The 21,865-nt window shown below is 38.3% G+C and overlaps 1 protein-coding gene across 5 annotated transcripts in view; it reads left to right on the top strand.

Annotated features, from left to right (window-relative positions):
- The first annotated feature begins 2,066 nt into the window (after positions 1 to 2,066).
- Positions 2,067 to 21,865, top strand: part of SCML2 (Scm polycomb group protein like 2) — a 102,952-nt gene continuing 83,153 nt past the window's right edge. For 3 of the 5 annotated variants that reach the window (XM_047844673.1, XM_047844669.1, XM_047844674.1), the window contains exon 1: positions 2,747 to 2,866. The gene's annotated coding sequence lies outside the window, so the exon portion shown is untranslated. Of the gene's footprint in view, positions 2,103 to 2,746; positions 2,867 to 2,918; positions 2,982 to 21,865 lie in introns of those variants that run through there. The other 2 variants (XM_047844670.1, XM_047844672.1) reach the window with 2 other exon arrangements.

The following is a 21,865-nucleotide window of genomic DNA, read 5'->3' as shown; positions in this document are numbered from 1 at the left end:
TCTGTGTTTTAGGGAGGAAGGAATGGGAAAACTAGAGGGAGACTTCCCTAAAATGGTAACTTTACCTATGCAAGTAATATCTCTTCAATATGAGCATGTGTGCTGATGGAAATCTAGGTTAAATTTTGCTTATCTAGGAAAGATCATCTTTTTATTCTGAGGGACTGATCTTAAATTCTAAAGAAAGCTACAAAAGGAAGTAATCAAACATACTTGTGATATAGGAGTATTTTGCACTGGATTGGGGCAGAGTGAGGATGATATATCTTTTTTAAGGTCATCATAGATCTTGGGCTGAGCCAGAACTATAGGAGCAAATGGATAGAAACAAATCAGATTTGAAAAACCATCATAAAAATTTGGATTTTACCAGCCTTAGTTCTTATTCTTTCAGTTCAGCTATTCTCCTTATTTTTGTTTTCTAGGCAAAATTAACTGAATTGGTCATAATAGGTATTCATCCATCCATTCAGTCATTCAACGAATATTTACCAAACTCCTATGTGCAAGGTGCTTCCATATAATGTAAAGAAAGTGATGTTCTGACCTATGCTAACAGCATTAAAAAGCTGTCTCAAGTTTACTTTGGCAAAGGGGGAAAAGGAAAAGCAGAGTATAAGTACATAAAAATATTGTTATTAGACGTTTATATACATAGTCTATGATGAAAGCATATGATTTATGACAGGTACAAGGGATAGGAAAGGTTCAGGTATATTTATGTTTAGAAGTTGATTCTGCCACTTAGTTGCTATTTAATATTCAATTCCCTCATCTATAAACTGGGAATAAGGGAACTTACCTCCTAAGAACTCTTTGAAAGAATATTATGAAAATTGACAACTATGTATCTGAAAAGGCTAGAGGATTCTCAGCACATGGTAGCTGTCACCATTAACAATAACTCGTATTTAATGTAACAGTCACACTTCTATAAATGCTTTGATGAACATAGTAACTGATAAGATGTTCTAATATAGATCATGCAAATTACATTTTTAGAGGAAAGGCTTCAGTAATTTCATAGTAAAAACAGGAATATGGGAAGTAGATGAGGTGCCGGTGAGACAGGCAATTTAATAATCAGAGTACAGTAGTATTTCTACAACTTGATGAGGGGTCCATAGATGAAAAAGATGAGTCACAACCCAAATCTTTCTGATACAGAATATAGAGATGAATTTCAAATATTTCCATTGCATCAGGATTAGAAAGACAATGGCCAATAATTAAAAATTTAAGCTCCCTCATCCCTCCAAGCCCTGCTGTAGTCCATACTAGGGGTCTGCTTAGATTAAACTTGTTTTTTTCTCTCAAAGATATCTTTTTGGCCTTTGAAACATTTCGAACCTTGATCGTGGACCATTTCAACATTCCTTACTAAATGGTATGTATATATTATACAATTGGTATGACCAAATCTCTCTTTAGTATTTGAGTAACAGTGGCCTAGTTTTTCTATTTCGCCTTAAAGTTTTCTTGAATTTTGCGTGAACATTTATTTCGGCAGTTTGATTTTGTGCTATTGGCCAATGTTTACATACAATAAAAAAAACACTTAAATTTGGCCTTCGTTTAATATTGCAAAAGTTCTGTATGAAAATAATTGTATTCTGCATTGTAGAAAATGGATATATTCCGCGGTTGTGTGTATGTTTTTTTTTTTTTTTTTTTTTTTTAGTTTTAGGCTTCAACTTCCTAATTATGATTTTAAAAATACAATATGCCCCATATACCAAGTTAAGGCGATCACAGACGAAAAACCCACATCCAGCTTTTCAGAGTTGGAGAGAGATGGCCTGCCAGTGAGTTACTTTTCGCTAACACAGCACATTGTATTATTTTTCAAACAAAAGTTTTAAATCTGCTTATACCCAACCTCACAACGAGGGATGGAGGGATGGGATGTTTTTCTCGGATTTTCTGTTTGCCACATTTTGTGCTGAGAGAGTCTTGAGCCAGTTCAAGGTTATTTTTACGACCTCCCCCTTCCCTTCGGGCGCAACCTCCACCTGCACAACGGCCCGCCCCTGGCGAGGAATATCCACCAGAGGAGATCACAAAATGCACTCTCGAGGACGGTCCCAAGCAGTCTCAAACTAGTGAGCAAATAGCTTTCCCCTCCGGGTTAACCTAGCCCCGTTAGCTCCAGTTTGGGCTTAGAGGAACAACCAAATTCAGAACGTGGACCTGGAGGGGAATGCGTGGCAAAAACCCATGGGGGTGGGGGGAAGCTGTTTCAAGGAACATGCTGCAACCCGCGAAGGAGTGGCTTTGCTCAAGCTGCTATAAAGAGTTGCATTTTCTTTGCTCATCGAACTTGCTTCAGTTCCCAGGGAAGCGCCTGCGTTTTCGGTGCGTGGTCAGTGTGGGTGGTGACCGAGAGTCAAAGGCAATGGCCAAGAGGAGCAAGTTCCCGCGATGGAACTTGACGGGGACTCCGGGGTCTCAGTTAGGGTCCCGTCACAGTCTTGGGTGCAAAGGGCTGCGACTGGCTTTTTTTTTTTTTTTTTTTTTTTTTTTTTTTTTTTTTTTTGGCGGGAGGGCAGATAGTGGGGGGAGGATGAAGGAAAACTACCCAGGGCTTTCCCGGGCTCGCAGCGTCTCTTCGCCCGCCACCGCTCACGCGGCCTTCCGGCAGTGCCCCCAGCTCGGGCCCCGCACGCGGCGGCGGTCATAGGGCGTGCTTGCGGCAACCGCCGAGCACGCGGGCCAGCCGGGGCGGGGGCGGGGCGGCGGTGGCGGTTGCGGGGCATGCGCGGCTCCGCGCGCGGCTTCTCAAATATGGCGGCGGCGGTGTGAAGACCGGTACCGGCTCGCGGGACCAGTGTCACAATTTCGCTCCTTTCGCTGACGAGACTCGAAGGTGCGTGGCGACTGTGGGCCCCGTGAAGACCAGAGAGGCGGAGCCGTGGCATCTGGTCTCTGGTCGTTGTCCGCGGGCGGTCGGGTGGCCGGGAGACCTCCGCGGCGCGTCCCGCGTGAGTAACGCCCCCTTACCGCCCCGCGGGGTCCGGCCTTATCTTGGCTTCTTACCCGCGTGGCCCACCTTCGGCAGCCTCACGCCAGAGGCCAGGGCTCCCCTGCCCCATTTAGCGCCCTCCGCGACGCCTCATAGCCGCTTTTGCGCAGCCCCTCACATTCCCCCGGGGCCCCGTCGCGGGTCACGGGCCCATCCCTCGGGCGGTGTTTGGTCGCCGTGTCGCTCTCTAGCTGCCCCCCTGGTCCGAAGCGCGGACAACACTCTTCGGAGCATCCTCCTGCTGTGGGTGGGGCTGGGCTGGGGGTGGGGGGCGAGCTGGGGCCCGGGGGCAGCGCCGGCGGGCGGTGGGGCTGAGGAGCCGGGATGACTTTGCGTGGTCTGGGCTGAAGCCCGCCCGGTTGCCTTCCGGGACTTGTGAGATAACTTTTGGAGTTTGGGAGGGAAACGTTAGCCCGGAAGGATGCGCCTGTGGCGGAGCGCGGGCTCGGGTCCCGGCGCCAGGTGCCCGTCGGACTCGAGCCCCGGGACTCCCGGCGGTTGGGCGAGGGGGTGGGGGTGGGGGCGCCGGTGGCTTTCTCTCAGGGGAGAAGTAGGGCGGGAGGGGTGCGGCCCTCCTTGCGTGTTTGGGGGGGGGCGCGGAGAGCGGGGCTCCCAGTCCCAAAGAGCTGCGAGGCGGCCGCTGTGCTTTCGCGGCATGAACTGGTCTAGGGACCATTAGTGCCTTCTTAAGGGATAGCGTTCTTGGCTTTTTCCACCTGGCTAGTGGTTGTGCTGCATCCTAGTGTAAAAATCGCCAAATCGCCAGAGGGAGAGCTAGCAGGCGAATTTAATAGATTTTGCACCTTGAGGTTCTGCATAGCTTAGAGGACTGTAATTTGCCCCCTCCCCCGCCCCCAAATATTTGGCCAGCACCGGTATTTACAAATTCCCATTTAAGACTTGATTTTTTTTTAAGGTTGTAGAACACTTGTTCATTACAAAGTGTGATTATAATTTGAAATTAGCCTTGATCTTGAAGAACTAGATTAGCATTTATGATTTATCTGTTAAGGTGACATTAGGATATCTCTAGAAAGTGGATGGATCTGTTAATAGGGGGAAACTAAGGCAGGGAAAGTGGATACTTCCTTACACAAAATTGTCAGGGATAGTTTTCTTTACCAAAACAACTGCAGATGCTCCATTTTTAATGCTCGCACAGCTATTCATATTTCTGTTTTGGGCAAAGAGTATTATAAGACATATTGGGCAAAGAGTATTATAAGACATATAACATTTACGGAGTACAACTTTCTGTGACAAGCAATTGTATTATAACAGTAGTTCATAGACTGATTTAATTCTTTTCAACAGCGGTGCTTGGGAATGTTCTTCAAAAATGACAATTTTGCCTTTCTTGCCATTCTTTTTCTTAATTACTCATGAAATAAAGTATTTCCAAGGATCTGTGTTTTTTCGGTCTGTGATTTTGTATATTTAATGGGAGGATTGTGAAAATAAGCTTTTGGAAACAAGTCCAGTTGGGATTTTGAGAAAGGAGTGAATTTATGAGCACTCACCTGATGCTTTGTATTCGTTTGGCTATAGTTTTATCCATTGTCTTCAAAACAGTGTGATAGATTTTTTTTTCAAAGCTTTAAACACTTTTAAAACTGCTTTGAAATTTTTGAATGAATGTCGTGTGTATCATGCAACCTTACAAGCTTAAGTGTGTATATCTGTTTCCTTTAGAGAACTTGATTTGTTTTGAAATTATTTGGAAGAGAAGATTAGTGTAACTGAACTACATTATGTGTGAGGTTGCCTTAAAGCTAATGATGTCATGATATGTACAAAAATCATTGGAGTCAGTCTTAAAGAGGTGGTATCAGTTTTTCTCATGAGGCAATTGGTCAGTCTTTCTATGTTTCAATCAGTACATCTTTATTAAGTGCCTGTGCTGTCTGTAGTATGGAGTTTGGTTCAAGTTGCTTTTATTCAGAGGCTGTGCTTGTTGGCTTTTGGGTGTTTAAGGCTTCCTATCAATACTTTATTCCTGAACATTTCAAAGTTATAGCTAAGAAAATCAGTATGAATGTAAAACAAGTAGTTCTTTTATTTTAAGGCAAATTTAGGGAGTCAGTGTTTTGGTAATAATTCTCTAAACAAAATTCTGGGTGTAACTGAATTATTTCTGGTTTGTGTGATACTAACTTTGTGCCTCTTTATGATTAAATAAAGCTGTACATTTTTATGAAAGATTATTTTCTAGGTCATACAGATAAACATACTGGTTAGGCTTGAGAAGAAAAATGAATTATTGGTATAAATTGAAATCTATGTGCTTTGGAGATTGGGTCTTTTTTAATGCTAAATAACTTCATTTCTATGGCCAAGTAAGTAGTTTAGACTGTAACTGATAATTTAGAGCACTTTATTTTTTCAAAATGTTTCAGAAATCTCTGAGCTCAAAAATAACAAGGGTTATGATGGCCAGCTATAAGCCAGATGTGACTCATTTTCTTTTGGGTTTGTTCCTTTTTAGCTGCCTGCCTGTTCCTCCCAGATGCTTCCTATCTCCCCTCTTCCTGCCCCCCGTTCCCTTTGCTGTTGGTGTCTGTTTCCGCATCAGTGAAATGGTCAGGGTAATCCTGCGCTGCCTCATGGAGAAATAATTGATGATAGTAAAGTGCCTTGGAAAGGCTGAATAAATACCAAGTCTTTTGAATGAAAATGATGTAGCCCCTTGTTCCATTTAAGGAAAATCCAAATTCCAATTTTAGTTTGAGCTCTTGGGGCGGGGGATGGGGAGAGAGGGAGAGAGGAAGAAATTTCACCTGAATATTTTACTGCCCCTCTCTTTGGGTTAATAGAAATGATTCTTGTAACTTTAGTAACTGGAACATTAGAGAATGCAAAGGATCTTCTGTTCTTTAAGTTTTATTAGTGGCCTCTAGTGTTGTGTTTTTTTGTTTGTGTGTGTGTGTGTGTGTGTGTGTGTGTGTGTGTGTGTGTGTGTGTGTTTGTTTTGCCAGGTTACCCTGTCTGCCTCCCTTTTCTTTTCCCCTTTATGCCAGCTCTATTCTGATTCCAGCTGTGAATGGAAATCTGAGGTCAGTTTCTCTTTTAGTTCACTTCCCTGGGAGTCTCATTGTCTCCTCATAATCATATTCCTGGTTTTTACGATACACAAGATATGAACAAAGTCTGCCAGCCATCAGTGTTAGAACCATGAGACTATGGTGTGAATATAGGTCTGGCATTGCCAGGAGATGTTTTGTAGTTTGAAGTGAGCAAATCAAGCACCCCTAAGAATTTTAAGAACATTATTAATGTCTGAAAATTACTACATAATATCTCAGGATTTGGAGTGATAGTTAATTTCAGGAACCAAAACCCTGGAAATTTTGAAAATGGCTGATGTTGATGATTTTGAAAGAAAAAGTTCACCCTTTCCTGGCTTGGGGTCTTAATATTTATGATCCTTTTGTCTTAGGGAAATAGATGAAAGAAACCACTGCTGTTTATCTTACATTAGAATAGGTTGGTATAATTTAGTGGTAAGTTTTCCAGGCTCTAACTTGTTTGGGCTTTGGTTACTCTAAGTATAGAAATGCCTTTACTATAGTGATAACATCTCATTTTTAAAAAGATAGCAGAGGTGATGGTTCTTAAAGCTGGATAACTTGAAAATAATTTTAGAAAAATCATCTAAGATTTGGAATGTGCATATGCTCTTTGGTTTTCATGGGTAAGGCATATTTGCTTCTTTTGTCTTTATGTTGTCTAACATAAGTAAACCTTGGCCACCTTAGAAATAATAATATGAGTGATTTTTATGCTAAATGATTTCTACGAAATATATGTCCATCCCTAAACCTTTCCTCTACTTCCATTTTTTGGGCATGTGGTGGTAAGGTTTTGATGTAAAAAATGAGGGTATCTTATTGTGTGAAAAGCAAAAGATTTGAGGCTCCTTTAAGCAGTTTATATGATGGTGCTGTTCAATTTAATTTTACACTCATCTCACCTAGGCTAGATGAATTCCTTATTTAACCAAAGAGTAAAAAATAAATAAATAAGCGTTTTTATGAGTAAAGAGCTAGGAAACATTTAAAGATAGAGAGCATTTGACTACTACTACTTGTGACCTGTGTTTATGGCTGTGGCTCTGCCCCTTCCTAAGTTTATAGGAGCAAATTGTTATAAGAGCGGAAAGAGTGCCCACCTTTTGTGGTAATGCGCCATTGTAAACTTCAGAAGGGACAGATACACTGTAATTTAGGGCATACCTTTGGGATACTTTATTTTCTCACGGAAAAGTTGGTGGGGCTCTCTTTTCTTTAGAATACATATTTGATTTTTCTCAACCTCCGTTTCTTGTAAGGATTAACTAGTGCTGAATTCCAGACATAAACAGCTTCAATTATACCTTGTAGCCTTGACAGATTCTTTTAAATTAGGTACGTGTATTGACAGGGTTCTTATTTTCTTTAACATTCGGTCACTTTTCTTACCTTTCATCATTTTAAGCTAGTTTAAGGTTTTGATTGTACCTTTATTTTTAAATTAATGAGTCACATGTGTTTCTTCTGTTACCTTGCCTCTCTGTACAGTTGTAAACATATGCTTTTTGCTGTGAAACTGTCTTTTTTTCTTCCATTTGAAAGATTAAAGTATTATTTGGAGTATTAATACACTTTAATGTTATTTGAAAAAAATGATCAATATTATCTTTATTTTTTATTAACTTGGTATAGTTTCATAAATCTGTTCAAATGAAACACATCGTCTTTGATGATTATTAAAAGAATTTAAATGCAGTACTTGATACTGGTAAGTACCTTTAAATTTTGCTGTGTTTTAGATTAGAAACTCTGATTTGAGATTTTTTGGGTTGACATTTTGAGAGGTTGTAGAAATAACTTAAATGAATAATTTACTGACACCTGCCTCATGTTTTAAGTATTGTGAGGGATGTTTAGTTTTCTGATCACTTCAGATTGTGGTTTATTGCATGCTTTTCTGTAGTCTGTTGTCTAGCAGGGATTGTTGTTGTCATCATTTCCATTATTTCTTGTAGGGCTGGTGTTAGAAACCATAAATCTAGACTGCTGTGATAATAGGAACAGGCTGTAACCTGACCCAGTTCTTTTGTCAAAATGTCGCACCGAGAGCTGCCTGTAGTAAATTGACATGCCCTGCTATTAACTTCAGTCCTCCGCAAATGTCGGTGGGCAGCAGGTCTTTGGGCAATTAGCCTGTGGCTGTGCTTTAAAACCTTAGGAATTTACAACTATAAACTGGGATTTTGGCAACCCTTGACTTGTCTTTCAGTTATCTGTTTTCTGAAATAACATACTTCTTAAGTAAATACATAGCTTTCACATAAATTATTTTAAATTTGCAAATAATTATTTCAACTTGTAGACTATAATTTTTTAGATAACTTAAATTAAAAATTCCTAAAAAGTTATTTTCTTCTTGGGTTTGTTTTGCACAGAAAAAGATTAATTTCTAATTTGTTGGGGTAGACTTTACTAAAGCAAAATTAAAATTGTTCCTCTAGAAACCTTAATTTCCTCCAGGAGGCTAGATTTAATAAATCTTCACTACCAAAAATGTTCATTCTTAATATTGATTATTCACAATTCAGAGATGGAATTTTATAGTTACAACATTAGAATTCAGAGGTTTTTTTCTGATTACCTTTATAGATAATGCAGAAAAGGGGAAATTTGATTATTTACTTGAGTGAATTGAGTAGGTATTTGTGAAATCTTTAAGTAATGAATCATGTTCAATTCCAACAAGTTATGTATGGCTATACGGTGGATATATACACTTTTCTATCCTGTGTTAGGATAATCACCATTACCAGAAGCAAAAAAAAGTTTAAGTTAAAAGAGCCAGCTGTTCTTTGTCAAAGGAAAATATGTAGCTTTAATGTATTTCACTTAAATCAATATGAGTTTTTGCATTTAGGTATAAATGTGAAATACTTGTTGAAACCAAAGTAATAAACTGTTTTGAAGTCAAAATGAAAAACTTAAAGGTGCTGTCTTAAACGCAGTTAACTCAGGCTTCCCCATCATCATCTTACATATTGACAGGACAGTAAAGAAGAGCTTTTTTGTTTGTTATTCAATTTTGAGATGAGTGTCGTTATAACAAGATAGACTAAAAAAGAAAAAAAAAGTTGTGGTATTTCACTAATAGTCTCTGGTGAATTATGTGTGTGTATAACTTTATCACTTCTTCCAACATTTTCTTTAAAAATACCAGCAAGCATATTTGTGAACTTCTAGCCTTGAAACTTCCCAAGGGGATGGAATAAAATATTTATGCAACCAAATTATTTGTGTGTAGTGACTGTCTTTTCCTTTTTGTGCATTTGAATATTGATTTAAAGCATGTGTTTTAGTTTCAACTGCAATGTAATTGGAATTTATCAACTGAGTTCTGGTATAGCATATATTGCTAGTTGTTCTCCCTTAAAATACCCACACCTATAATAGCGACCAATTTACACTTGGGGCCTGTCTTTTTGAGACCTCATACAGCCTAGAAATCAAATTCAGAGTAAAAAGTAAAAGGTCTATTAGGTGTTAGGAAGGAGGATGGTGTGGGTAGTGAGGGACTCTGTCTCATCTCACAGAATTTTCTCCGTGGCCCATGACCTAGACTTGTGTAAATTTAGCCACAGCAGATTAGACATTGCAGAAAGGAACAGAGAAGAACAATAATGACAGCCAAAAGAAAAGCTCTCCCCCCTCCTTTTTTTTTTTTTTTTTTTTTTTTTAAACCACAGTGTCCTGGGACTGTATGGTTTAGGTATAAGTAACCTGTAGCACAGCAGATTATATTTACTCATTTAGCAAACATTTAGAGGGCACTACCTATGATAGACCCTGTGGGTAGGCACGGGAGGATACAAAGATGATCCAGACATAATACTGCCCCTAAAAGCTTACATCTGCCCGGGGAGATAAAGCATGTACATAAACATAACAGAAGAACTTTAGCAAATGGTTAAGCATTCAAGGACCTAGATCCAAATCTAACTGGGTGATCTTGTGCAGATTTTTGAGCCTCAATATTCTTTTTTTTTAAATTATTTTTTAAAAATTTTTTGGGTGCCTGGGTGGCCCAGTCAGTTAAGCGTCTGACTTTGGCTCAGGTCATGATCTTGTGGTTCATGAGTTTGAGCCTTGCATCAGGCTCTGTGCTGACAGCTCAGGGCCTGGGAAGTGTTTCAGATTCTGAGTCTCCCTCTTTCTCTTTGCCCCTCTCCCGCTCTCTTTCTCAAAAATAAATAAGAGCATTAAAAACATTTTTTTAAAAGTAGTCTCCACACCCAACATAGGACTTGAACTCCTGACCCTGAGATCAGGACTTGCACGCTCTACTGACTGAGCCAGCCAGGCACCCTGAGCCTCAATATTCTTAACTTTTAAGTGGACATTAATAACAGTAACAACCCTACAAGCTTATAATAGGCTTTAGGTAGGAAAAGTGTATATAAATGCCCTAGTAGGTTAACAGACATTTAGCAAGAGTTCAGTAAGTGACACCTCTTAGTATTTATTATTACCATTTTCATCACCACCACCGTTAGACCCTAAGGACCATAATCTTTATTTTCTCCTGCCTCATGGGTCCATTCTATCCAGGATGCATGGTGTGTCTCCTTACTTTTCCCTTTTAAAGTATGAGCAGTGTATTGAAACCCTGTCTTTTTGGTGTCTTACTTAGGTTTGAATCATTTTTCTTTCACACCAGCTTTCTGATCTTTAAGAATCAGCAGAACTTGGTAATTGGTAAGATCCTGGACAAATGAGGAAGAGAATCAAAGATGACTTCTAATTCAGAAGATTGGGTATTAGTAATGCCTATTAAAAAAGGAAGCAGAGGAAGAGTCACTTATTTTGGAAGGCAGAAGAGTTTGATTTCTTAAATATGTAATGTTTGAGGTCGTTGTGAGACATTTAGACTGATGTTCAATTGACTAGAAATTTTGGAGAGAGATTGGGGAGTAGAGATGCTGATATATGAGTCATCCACATAGGAGTGTTGCATCAACCATAGTATAGAATGAGATTCTAGACTCTAAAATTAATAGAATCTAGAGGAAGAGACTAAGTGATTTGAGACCAATGGCTAGGACAGAAGGAGGAAGTAGATGCAGAGAGATAATAGAGGTAGGACAACCAGAGAATCTGAGGCTCAGAGATGTCTGTTATGAGGGGTGACCTATCGCTCCTGAAGTGTCAAGGAGAGTAAGGACTGAAACACTGAAATGGGGTCTGGTGTCTGAATTAGGGTCTTGGAAAGCAGTTGTAGGAAACAAAGGAATGTTGCAAAAAGTAAGGTATCCCAGAAACTCTTTGTGTTTTAGGTGGTGTTATATTTATTACCAAAATCTTAGTCATCAGGAAAAGGTTAGTCTGGTAAATGTATAGTATAGTAGAGAATTTTTTCTACACTGATAAAAATTGGATGTTGTCTCAATTTAAGGCCATTTAGCTCTTTCAAAAAATGTGGATATTAATATCTGCCAGATGGGAGGTTCAGTGAACAAGTCTAATAATAAATGCTCAAGTTTGGACATTACATATTCCCACCTATGGGACTTTTGCAAACTTTGCTGTTGGTTCAGGAACGGATTTATCTTTTTCAGCTTAACATCTGTATTTTGTTTATTTTTATACTCTCTCAGGTTGAGATTCTATATAATTCCATTCATTTTATAACATCTGATCAATGGCCTAAAGTTGAAAAGAGCCCTGGGAGATTTCTTCCTTGTTAAATTCCTGCCCTTGTCAAAATGTTTACCCTCACGGACTCTTCAGATAGTGGTCTCTAATTAGAGACTCAAGGTGTATTACCTTATCTTTAAAACAAAACAAAACAAAGGAAAAGCAAACAAACAACCCGAAGCAAACAAGTAATGGAAAGGCCCTGTAATCTTGGAATTATAGATTCATTAACTTGCTAAATAGTTCTTTAAAACTCTGGGGTGGGGGGGGGGGAGTAGACTTTTCTTCAGAATCAGTTCAGAGCAATGGGAATTGTAGGTTTAATAATTCCACTATTAATCATTGTTTACATTGTTAAATCGTATTGAGAAAATGGCTGAAGACAGTGCAGGATTTTTCAAAGCATTTGTTGATCTCTTATCAGCTCCGAATTCTGCAAGAAGATACAGTCTTCAAAACAAATGGTTTTGTAAAAGATCCTGGTGCTTGTTCAAAGTCTGCTAGATACAGCAGCTAGGTTTAGTGTAACTGGTATTTAAGTAAAAGAAATGTCAAATGTCAGACACTTATTATAAAATAGTGCTGACCTAATACCTTTTTTTGGATGGTTTACATTCGAAAAAAGACTTAATGCAGTGAAGTTGTTCCTTATATGCATTCAGTGAAGCAACTTCTCTATAAGCTGGCAAAAACAAAGCTTTTAATTTTTTTCCTTGTCCAAATTTTCTCTCTCGTATAACATGGAGAACGACTTCAGGAGTCTTATTTGAGTCCTTAAAAGTGCTGAAGCACTTCAAAGTATATTGAGAGCAAAATTAAGCTTTTCTGTTGTTTCCTCTATAGATGACGACTGTGTGAGATGCGTCTTTATTGCTAAAAGAATGTTAGGCTCTTAATTTTTTCCAGAAAGACAGCAGCTGTGCTTTCTGCATATCTGGTATGTAAGTCATATAGGTATGTTCTTAGCTGCACAACCTCTTTATTTGAGGCACTGGGGATTCATCTATGAGTTGATGTTGTCCAGTATTTACCAATAGATCATGGTCTATTCTTTAGACTTCTATAATCTCTGCTTTTGTATTGTGAAGAAAGACATGAGTGAATTATAGTGTAATGCTGGGGCATTTTAAGAGGGACAATAGAACTTTTATGTTTTCTTAAATTATAGTCAAAGATAGTTTCTATTAAATTAACCAGTATTCCTTTACATTATGATCTGTACATATTCCTCCTGATTACTCAGTCCTAGGAAGATGTTTATCCTATTGAATTTGTATGTATTTTTATCTTGTAGTGAAACTTTATATAGACCAGAGAGAAATTAATCATTCAGGTTGGGTACTCATTTTTTTTCCAACTAGTACATTTTTATTTGCTCTTTTTAATAATGAATGCTCCACCCTTTTATAAGTATGTTTTTATCTTGCAGCTGCTAATCCTTTTTAAAAGCATGGTATAGGATATAACAATTATATAGAAATGGTGAAAAGTTTTGGTGATCAAACATCCTTAAAAAATGTTTGATAAATATAAATTTAAAAATTAACCCAATGTCCTAGTAAATATATTTTCATCTTCCATGGTGTTTTTTCACTTTTTAGATTACGAAATAAGCACTAATTTTTCTCCTGTTTTGAGTGTTAATCTTGAGAATAATGGAGTTTTTTCTTAAGGCACGAACTTTTAAAAGGCATTTATTATTGTCCAGTTTTTATTTTAACTAGAAGTGTTGGCTTTATGAATTATGGGCAGAATTTTATTTGAGGATTATTGATATATGGAATTTGGAAAGTGTATATTTAAAAGTGGTTCAAATGTGTATTATATATGGATTTACATATATGATTTTTCATTGAAAGGATATATACCTGTTAACAGATGGTTAATGGCACACATATTGTTTGATGAGGGGATTATAGATGATTTTTTTTCCTTCTACTTTTAATTTTTGGGGGGGGGTGATGTGTGTGTGTAAAAAACAAACAAACAAACCCCAAAAACGATTCCAGTTTCTAGAAGTCCACAAAGGCTGTTTTGGTTCACAAAGGGCCAAAAGCTATTTTCAGTACTCATCAACCCCTAAAGGAAATTCATGAATAATTAGGCCTCAAAGTCAACCAACACTGGGTGACATCCAGTATCTTTTGGCTTTAGCTAGAATGTATGTATTCTAATAATGCCGGTTAGTAGATGGCAACTGCTTTCTTTGGTAATTACATGCCTGGGCATTATAAAAAGCATATGTATATTTATTTACTTATTACTGCTTAATTTAAGAGTGATTTAAACTTAGTGTTTCTGGGGGCGCCTGGGTGGCTCAGTCGGTTGAGCGTCCGACTTTGCTCAGGTCACGATCTCACGGTCCGTGAGTTCGAGCCCCGCATCAGGCTCTGTGCCGACAGCTCAGAGCCAGGAGCCTGCTTCAGATTCTGTGTCTCCCTCTCTTTCTGGCCCTCCCCCCATTCATGCTTTGTCTCTCTCTGTCTCAAAAATAAATACATGTTAAAAAAAATTTTTTTAAACTTAGTGTTTCTGTTTATAGAACACCTTTATGTTCTGTACTTTGGTAGAGAATAATTAAGTAATGCTCAGGAATCAAAGTAGGAACATAGTGTCATTTTATAACATAATTAATGTTGAGTGTTAATGCCGAAACTCACTGCTCTCAGGGAGTTTTAATTAGGACAGATGGGGTGGGGTAGAAATCAGCCTTTGAGCTTCCATTTGTTTCAGATACTATGCTCGGTGCTCCACCTACACTATCTCATTTTAATTTTCATGACTATACTAAGAAGTGTAAGTGGTATTCGCTTTAATTTACACATGGGAAAACCAGGAGTGAGGGAGGTGAAGTAACTTGTAATGGCTTTGACCACTTAAAATATTATTTCTGTGTAATTGATATGGCTACCACTAATCATGGCAGCATAAATTGTTTAAGAATATATAATTTGTTGGGGGCCTGGGTGGCTCAGTCGGTTAAGCATCTGACTTTGGCTCAGGTCATGGTCTCGTGGTTCGTGAGTTCAAGCCCCTCGTCGGGCTCTGTGCTGACAGGTTGGAAGTTGGAGCCTGCTTCAGATTCTGTGTCTTCCTCTCTTTCTGTTCCTCCCCTGCTCGTTCTCTGTCTCTGTCTCTCAAAAAAAATAATTAAAAAAAAAGAATATATAATTTGTTAAGCATATGCCATAGGCCAGCATTGCATAAACAGAGCTTAATATAACAGCATTAAGGGATTATTAAAAAAAAACTATCAGGATATATTCCCCCCCCTCCACAATGAAAATGACTTAATTATTATTTCATACATCCCATTGTAGAGCATACAAATAGTGCATAAAAATATAACAAAATTAAGGTCACCTAAAATCTTACCACTCTGTAATGTAAGAAAGGAAGATCACCAAAATATTTTTGTGTTACTTTATGCAAACTTACATACAATTTTATACAAATAGGGTTATATCATGCAGGGTATATTTATAAAATACACTCCCTTTCCCCTCAGCACACACTAGCATCTTTGCCCTCCTGGGTAAGCCTTATTAATAACCTATTAAATGTCCTGTTTCTCTTCATGCTTAAATAATCTTTTACTCATGTAATCCTATACAAGTCTATTTATACATTTATAGTGTAATTTTAGTCACTATCATTGAATGTTTAAGAACTTTTTAAGTGCAAGGTTTTGTGCTAGCCGTGGGGGAGGTATAAGGAAGAGTAACCGTGTGGCCTGTATTCTCAACCACTTAATATGTGAGAAGAGATGAGCAGGTAAACAACTTGTATTATACAAAATTTGCTTTGATATCTGTTAAATGTTGGGTGAAAACACAGCCTGAGAGCCCTGCTGGGGAGCGTCCAGAGAGCAGAGGCCTTGCTTTATTTATTCGTATGGGCATAAACTCCTGACACATGGGATTATGCCCACTTGTCTGTAAAGTCATGTGTTCAAGTGATTAAAAGAAGGTTATTCTTTTGATTGGTTTAAGTGGATTGTAGTTTGAGAGCCATTAAAGAAGCAGTTTGTGTATTTGCTTTGTTTCTTTGTTATGGAAGTATCCATTCTCCCATTAGGGAATTTAATTTTTTTCTCTTTAAGGTTTGGGCATTTTTGTAACAAGGAGGAGGCTGTAATATTTCGCTGTATAGTGCATGGAAGTTGGGAGTTTAGGATAGTTTAAGTAGTTAGTAATTTTTTTCTAAGTTTATTTATTTTTGAGAGAGGGCACGCACCTGAGTGAGGGAGGGGCAGAGAGAGAATCCCAAGCAGGCTCTGCACTTTTAGTGCAGAACCCATGAACCATGAGCCAAAATCAAGAGTCAGACCCTTAACCAACTGAGCCATCCTGGTGCCCCAATAATTCTTTTTCTTTTTCTTTTTCTTTTCTTTTCTTTCTTTCTTTCTTTAACTTTTTAAAGTTTATTTTTATTTATTTTGTGAGAGAGAGTCCAGGTAAAGGGCAGAGAGGGCGGAAGAGAGAGAGAATCCCAAGCAGGCTCCTTGCTATTAGTGTAGAGCCCAACGCAGGGCTCGAACCTGTGAACCATGAGATCATGACCTGAGCTGAAACCAAGAGCCAGATGCTTTACTGACTGAGCCATCCAGGTGCCCCTCCAGTAATACTTTCTAACACAGAAGTTTTTATTTGCTCAAAAGTAAGCTCAAGCATTCACTTGATTTTGTATATAGTGCCTAGATTAAATGAGAATTTATGCATTTGCATATGCCAAATATAAACCTTGTATTGTAGGCATATTGTGGAGAATGAGGAGGGAAAACAAGTCTCCAACAAAATGTATGAATTTCAGAATATTTGAAAATAAATATTTTATTAAAGATTGGTAAATATTCACTCAAGTATTCAGTTTGAATCTACCTTGTGCTTAGCACTGTTCTAGGTGCTCTGGAATATATATATATAAAGGAAATAAAGACAGAAACAGGGGCATATTCTCTTAAAGGGAAAATTATTTCATTTAACAGTGAAATTATTGGTGTAGTGAAATATGGAAGCTATATGGCTTAAGAGGGAAAACAGTAAAGCCTGTCTATAGTGAAAGAAGAATGTTTAGGGCAAATGATTTTGATTTTATTGTGACCCTGAAAGAATCCTTAAATTACTACAGTGTACCCAAGCTCACATTTTATTTTATTCTAATTCCAATATAGTTAACATGAAGTGTTATATTAGTTTTAGGTATACAGCATCGTGATTCAGCAATTCCATACATCACCCAGTGCTCATCAGGACAAGTGCATTCCTTAATCCCCATCGCGTGTTTTACTCATTACCCCCACCCACCTCCCCTCTGGTAACCATCAGTTTATTCTCTATAGTTAAGAGTCTGGATGGTGTCTTCAAACAACTCAGTGCATTTTAACACCATGATTACTGAAAGGGAAAGCTTAATGAGTCACTGACTCATTTCCTAAACTGCTTGAGTTCTTTTTGTGTACTGAAGGCTTTGGACTTCACAAGATGATATGTCTGCTCACTGGTGCTGAGTGAGTGACTATGATAATTGAAAAGGAAAAGTTTCCAAACTCTGAAAGAGCTGATTTTATCTAATATGGCTAATCTCAAACCAGAGGGATCTGGAATTCTTCCTATCTTTATCTGGGGATAAGTTGAGCATTTTATTCCTTGGCCTGTGGTTCTACCTTTAAAATAAGTGGTTTGGATTCCAAAGCATTGATTTTGAAATTAGGAATATTTGCTTTGCATTTAATTCTAAGAAAGTTCTGTTTTTATAGAAATACTTATTTTATTTTCCCACCAGCAATGTATCAGAGTTCTAGTTGTTCCACATCCTTACCAACATTTGGTATTGTCAGCTATTTTAATTTTAGCCATTTGTGTCGTGGTATTTCATTGTGGTTTTAATTTATGCTTCCTTGAATACTAATAATGTTGAGTATCTTTTCACATGCTTCTTGGCCATTTGTGTATCTTCTTTAGTGAAATGATTGTCCAAATCTTTTACCAATTATGTTTTTATTGGGCTGTTTGCCTTTTAAAATTGAGTTGTGAAAGTTCTTTATGTATTCTGGATGTAGATCTTTTATCGGATAGTATTTTGCAAGTATTTTCTCCCATTCTATGGCTTATCCTTTTCTTAGCAGTATCATTTGTAGAGCAGTTGTTAGTTTTGATAAAGTTCAGTTTTTCAATTTTTTGTGTTGTGCTTTTTTGTAAAAGAAATTATGGCAAAACTTAGAGTCATAAGGTCTCTGTTCTAGAAATTTTATAGTTGTAGGCTTTACGTTTAGATTTATGATCTGTTTCAAGGTAGTTTTTGTGCGTTAACTTGTGAGATAAGTGTTTTTTTTCCCATTTTTTGGTATATGGAAATGTTCTAGTACCATTTGTTAAAAAACAAAAACTACCCTTTCTCCATTAAATTACCTTGGTACTTGTGTTGAAAATCTGTTCACTATATATATGTGCATCTTTTAAGGCTTTATTCTGTTCCATTGGTCTGTATGTCAATCCTTATGCCAGTACCACTCCATCTTTAAAAAGATTTTTTTAATGTTTATTTTATTTTTGAGAGAGAGAAACAGAGTGTGAATGGAGGAGGGACAGAGAGAGAGGGAGACACAGAATCCAAAGCAGGTTCCAGGCTCCGAGCTGTCAGCACAGAGCCCAATGTGGGGCTTGAGTTCACAGATTGTGAGATCATGACCTGAGCTGAAATCACTTAAACGACTGAGCCACCCAGGTGCCCCTAATGCCACTCCATCTTGATTAAATATTGCCTTTAGATAAATTATTAAATCTAGTTTATCAATATTTTCTTTTATGGTTAGTGTATTTTTATGCCTATTCAAGAAATCTTCCAACTTGTGTACATGGTACATGGATTTATTTATTTAGGTCTTCAAGGATTTACTTTTAATCATCTCTGTACACACATCTTCATCTTCTAGAATTACAAGATTACTTACTCAACTAATGGGAGCAATTGATACCAGTTGAGATTAAGAATTCAGTTATGGTTCTCCCAAAGCCAAGAGCACACTGTATACACTGTATGATAGCTAACTTGATAACAAATTATATAAAAAAAAATTTAAAAAAAGAATTCAGTTATGGTTTAGAGATTTGAGAGAAGAACATTGGAACCTGGCTATACCTTCTATGTGTGATCCATCGCTCAGTTTTTCTTCTTTTTTTTAAAAACATTTTTTACTGTTTATTTTTGAGAGAGAGAGAGAGAGAGAGAGAGAGAGAGAGTGTGTGTGTGTGTGTGTGTGTGTGCGTGCAAGCCAGGGAGGCACAGAGAGAGGGAGATAGTGGGCTCCACGCTGACAGCAAGAGAGTCTGATGTGGAGCTTGAACTCATGAACCGTGAGATCATGACCTGAGCTGAAGTCGGACACTAAAGCGTTTTAGTGACTGAGCCACCCAGATGCCCCAGCAGAAGCCTCTTTAGTGTTCGCTCATTTTGTGTCTTCAGCCTGAAATTCCTCTCTGTCTTCTCTGCTCATTGAAATACTCATCTTCAAAGGGCCAGGTCAAGTGCCACTTCTTTGAATGTGCTTCTTATATGTTCCCAGTTAATTGTGCTTTCTGTCTTCTCACAGAGCACCACTTTTGCCTCTCTCTTTTTTAAAAAAATTTTTAATGTTTATTTTGGGGAGAGAGAGCACACACACGTGTGTGAGTGGAGAGGGAGCAGGGAGAGAGGGGGACACAAAATCTCAAGCAGACTCCAGGCTCTGAGCTATCAGCACAGAGCCTGATGCGGGACTTGAACCCATGAACCATGAGATCATGACCTGACCTGAAGTTGGATGCTTAACCCACTTAGCCACCCAGGCGCCCCTTACCTCTGTTAGTAGAGTTTGTATTTTATTCTTTGTTCAATAATTATTAATAGTCTCTCACTGGATTTCTAAGCTCTTTTGTAGTAGACTGTATATTCTGTCCATATAGTGCCAAACACATAGGAATTCTGTAAATAATTTTTAAATATGGGAATGCAAGCTGGTGCAGCCACTCTGGAAAACAGTATGGAGGTTCCTCAAAAAACTAAAAATAGAACTACCCTAAGACCCAGCAATTGCACTACTAGGCATTTATCCACGGGATACAGGTGTGCTGTTTTGAAGGGACACTTTCACCCCCATGTTTATAGAAGTACTATCAACAATAGCCAAAGCATGGAAAGAGCCCAAATGGACATTTGGGAAAATGTGGTGTATATACACAATGGAGTATTACTTGGAAATCAAAAAGAATGAAATCTTTCCATTTGCAACTATGTCGATGGAACTGGAGGGTATTATGCCAAGTGAAATTAGTCAAAGAAAGACAAAAATCATATGACTTACTTATATGAGGACTTTAAGAGACAAAAAAGATGAACATAAGGGAAGGGAAACAAAAATAATATAAAAACAGGGAGGGGGACACAGCAGAAGAGACTCATAGATAGGGAGAACAAACAGAGGGTAGCTGGAGGGGTTGTGGGGAGGGATGGGCTAAATGGGTAAGGGGCATTAAGGAATCTACTCCTGAAATCATTGTTGCACTATATGCTAACCAATTTGGATGTAAATTAAAAAAAATTAAAAATAAAACAAAAAAAATAATTTTAAATAAATGACTATATCACACCTGGAAACAGATGGTGGTAATATAGAAAGAAGAAAGAGGTGGGATTTATGTTTGGTTTTAAAGGATGGGTAGGATTTCAAGAAGCAGCAGCAGGAGCAGAAGAAGAAAAGGTATCCTATGCAGATAGAATAGCATGAGTTTTGAGCCAGGCCATAGGATAGCTGTAGGTGATAGATGTCAGGTGACTTTGAAATTGTGAGTTAGCTTAAATAGACCTGCAGAAGACTTTTTTGTTCAATTCAGTATGGTGAAATTATTGAAGCAGGAAGGTGATTTGGGCAGAAAGCAGCTTAGTTCATACCTGTCATGTATTGGGTAGATTGGGGTAGGGAAAGACCCTTGTGGCAAGAGGAGTTAGGTGGCTCTGGTATTAACTAGGCAGGAGCTAACGAGGGTGTAAATCAGTGTGAGGGGAAAGAGAAATGAGAGCACGCATGTTGACTACTGACTGAATGTGTGAGTGAAAGAAGAGAACCTCACACATTCAGTCATACCTGGGGTTTTAAGTCCAAGTACCTGGAAGAGTAGTGTGTTGGTAAGAGAAAAATGTCAGAAGGAGCAAGTTTTGAAGAGATGCTGCTTGAGTTTAAGTCTGTTGAGTGAGAGGTGCAAAAGGCGTTCTGGGTGGCTTAATGAATGTGTTCTCCATAGACTTCCTTAAATAACAAATTACCTTCCATTATACACATAATCATGTTCTGACCACAGGCACACAGAGTAATGGGAGATGGATATCCTTTTGCCATGTTCAATATTTTTGTGTACATATTTTATAGCACTCATACTGTGTTTTGTTCATATGCCTGTTTCTGACTGGATGGAATTGTTGGAGGGCAAGGACAGTGTTTTATTTATCTTTGTTGTAGAGTGCCTGGCATATTGAGGACATGTAGGAAAAGTTTGAATTAGTGAATGAATTAGCGGCTCACAATACATATGTCTTTGAGCAAGTAATTGTCTTGTTAGAAGACTTGACTCTTGCAGTTCTTACAAGTTTTACCAACACAGGCGTGATACTTCCACCACTCCAAAATATGGGCTTAAGAGGGTTTTTGGATAGGCCTCAGGCTGAATCCCAACTCTACCAGTTTACCATCTGCTCTTTTTAATTAATTTAACCATAAAATTCACCCTTTTATTATTTTTTTAATGTTTATTTTTGAGAGAGAGCGAGAGAGTGGGTGAGCAGGGAGGGGCAGAGAAAGAGGGAAAGAGAGAATCCCAAGCAGGCTCTGTGCTTGTCAGCCCAGAACTGTGAGATCATGACCTGAGCCGAAATCAAGAGCCAGATGCTTAACCGACTGAGCAACCCAGGTGCTCCTAAAATTCACTCTTTTAAAGTTTACAATTCAGTGGTTTTTAGTGTATTCACAAGGTTGTGCAACTGTCACGACTATTTAATTCCAGAATATTATTATCACCCCACAAAAGAAACCCCTTACCCATACCCACTAGTAGTTGTTCCCTAGTCCCTATTTCCCCAGCCTCTGCAAGCTACTCATCTACTGAGCTTATTT

This window comes from Prionailurus viverrinus, chromosome X, assembly GCF_022837055.1.
Source record: "Prionailurus viverrinus isolate Anna chromosome X, UM_Priviv_1.0, whole genome shotgun sequence".
Lineage (NCBI taxonomy): Eukaryota > Metazoa > Chordata > Mammalia > Carnivora > Felidae > Prionailurus > Prionailurus viverrinus.
Note: the sequence above shows the minus strand (reverse complement) of the source record. Positions and strands in the feature narration are given on the sequence as shown.